Here is a 2933-nt window from a genome sequence, read left to right on the forward strand (position 1 = left end):
GTTCTTAATTCCTTTTCTGACCAAGATAGCAGAGTTCGTTATTATGCTTGTGAAGCACTTTATAACATTGCAAAGGTGAGGTTAGATCAATTTTCTTCTATTATTAGTATATTCTTTTAGTAAATTTATTTTGAATGTTATATTGGGCTTCATCCCTTCTCCCTAGCTACTATGCAGGTTGTAAAAAGAGATTTCATTATATTCTTTAATCAGATCTTTGATGCACTCTGTAAGCTCTCAGCAGACTCAGATGCCAATGTGCAGAGTGCTGCTCATCTTTTAGATCGACGCGAGAGAGAGAGCGAGCGAGCGAGCAGTTGAGGTTTTCGATGGCTCTCAGTCGTTCTGTCGAGACGAAAAGAGAGAACGAGAGTTCAGTCGGGAAGAAAAGAGAGAAGGGGAGTTAGTTGAAAAATTGTAAAATTCGAGGGATTTGTTTGAAATTTTGATAACTCCGTTTTTAACAATTGACGTGACGTGAGAAAGCATATGCGCCGTTGATTTCCGTTGATCCAACAGTCGAGAAACATCAGTTTCTCATCTGGTTTTCAAGACGTCCGTCGAACCGCCCCCTTATATATATATATATGTATATATTTATGTTGCTATGTATTTGTGTCATACAACCAAAATTTTATTTTTAAAACTTCATCTTCTCTCAACCCACCTTATAGGCTAAAACTGTGAATAACTAGACATCATAACTGTGGGTTTCAATCGAACTCCGTAACCACCGTCTTCTCCAGCCGATGAGCATCAGGTACATATTCTATCTCTCTCTTTTTCTCTCCGATCTGAACCAGTGGAGTGATTTTTCAGAGAAAATATGTGGGTTTCGACTGTGCGAACTCCAACACGTCTTCTCCGCCCGGTGAGCATCCAGGTACATATTTTCTCCCTCTCTCACTCACTCACTCACTCTCTCTCTCCGATCTGAACCTGTCGGAGTGATTTTTCGGATGAAATCTGTGAGTTTCGAGTTTCGACTATGCGAACTCCGACAGATTGAGGATGATGGTATTTTGTAGGATTTTTTATCGGATCGGATATTATCGGATATCCGATATATTTTTCGAATTCGAATGTTTGTTAGGGATATCCGATTGGATTTGAATTTGAAATTCGGATAGTATTATTTATTTTCATATTCGAATTCGGATATAGCACTATCCGTTGACAGCCCTATTCAAAGGGCCATTTAATTATAGATTTCAGCCAGGCCATGGATAACCCACAAACCAATCCATTTTTGGCCCGATTCTTGGCTCACATTTTTGCTTAGTCCACTCCTCACCCAAAGACCATTCGGTTACACTGATTTAATGGGGATTTGTACGCTTGAGTGCTTAAGGAAATTACTTATTAAACCCCTCTCTTAATGGCTTATTCCTCAAGAAAGTCCAATAAAATTTCAATTTTAACAATGCATTAAAACCTTCCCTAATTTGGCAACCTTGGTTTTCTAAAAATTACATAGTTCTTTTAATCTTGACTTTTAGTCCCCACAAATAGTTAATTACCCTTTTGTCCTCATTCTCATCTTTAATTCAAGGTCTATGTGGACATGAGATTTGCATCATTTTTGAAACATCCCTCCACTTTGGGGTATCTTGGAGTCGCCACCATTCATTTTCGAAAATGGGTGTGAATGGTCACCCGAATTGGAATTTTTGAAAAAAACATGTCATTTTGACATTTTTTGATGACTCTCGTAGGATAAGGTGCATGGTCCAACCTTGATTCAAGGTAAGGGGGTCCATTTATGGAGTAGGGAAGGTGTTAGGCACCCTACTCCATCCACTATAGGTGGTAACCTCGGATTCGATCTTTTGAAATAAAAAAGAAAAGAAAAATAGGAAAAAAATCGATGTGTGCCCTCAAGTGTGAGGGGCTTTTGATATTGGTTCAAATCATTAAGGGTACCCTTATTAAAAAAAGGGTCATTTGGTGATTTAAACCATGGTGGTGTGTGCAAATGTGTAGAGAAGGGGAGAGTAGAAGAGGGAAGTTGGGGGGTGTGCCTTTTTCAAACCCACCTTGACCCAATCTTGATCTTCTTTGATCTTCAAAGATGTCCTCCTTTGAGTCTTCTTTTCCCCTTTCTTGATTTGTTTGATTGAAGTTGAGGATTGAAGGTTGAGATAAATTGAGAGTTGATAGTGGTTAGGGAGTAGAGTAGGAGTAGAGAGTTGAGAGAGTTGTAGTTTTAGGAGGTATTTTTTTTTAATTTTTCATTAGTTTGAATATTGAACTTTTCATTAGTGATTGAGAGTTGAGAATGAGAGGGGTTTTATAGAGTTTGAGAGTTGTTTTAAGGGGCAAAGTTTGGTGAAAATGAAGAAAAAGGATAGAATGGTGTGGGATTTAAGAGATGGTGTATGTAAAATGATGGGGTTTGGAAGGATATTGGGGGGGAAGAAGGGGAAAGGGGGGAGGGGGACCCAAATGGTTGGATCCACCCAAACCCATTTGGGTGGAGTGTTGGTGAGGTGAGTTTAAGATGGTAGTTGTGATTAAATGGTATTTGATTTAAGAGAATGGAGGATTTAAGGGGGTGGTTGATGATGTTTTGGGATGGTAAGGGAGATGATGCCATGTGTCAAAGTGGGTGGGAATGAAGGGTTGAGATGAGTTGATGGGAAATGATGAGTGTTTGATTTGAGAGGATGGGTGTAGGTGTAGATTGTAGAGATGGATTTTGTAGGAAATGATGGGGGTAGATTAGGGGAAGATGTAGGTTATAAGTGTTTGATTTGAGAGAATGGATAGGATAGGTTAGGGAGGGTGTAGTTGTAAGTGTGTTTGATTTGAATGAATAGATAGGATAAGTTAGGGGGGTGTAGGTTGTAAGTGTGGGTAGATGATATTTAGAAAAACATAATGGGATAGTTAAGGTGATGGGAGTTAGTGGTTGGCTGAAGGAGGTGAGATGG

Source organism: Akebia trifoliata, chromosome 13, assembly GCF_017979445.1.
Source record: "Akebia trifoliata isolate Shusen 1 chromosome 13, ASM1797944v1, whole genome shotgun sequence".
In the NCBI taxonomy this organism is placed as follows: domain Eukaryota; kingdom Viridiplantae; phylum Streptophyta; class Magnoliopsida; order Ranunculales; family Lardizabalaceae; genus Akebia; species Akebia trifoliata.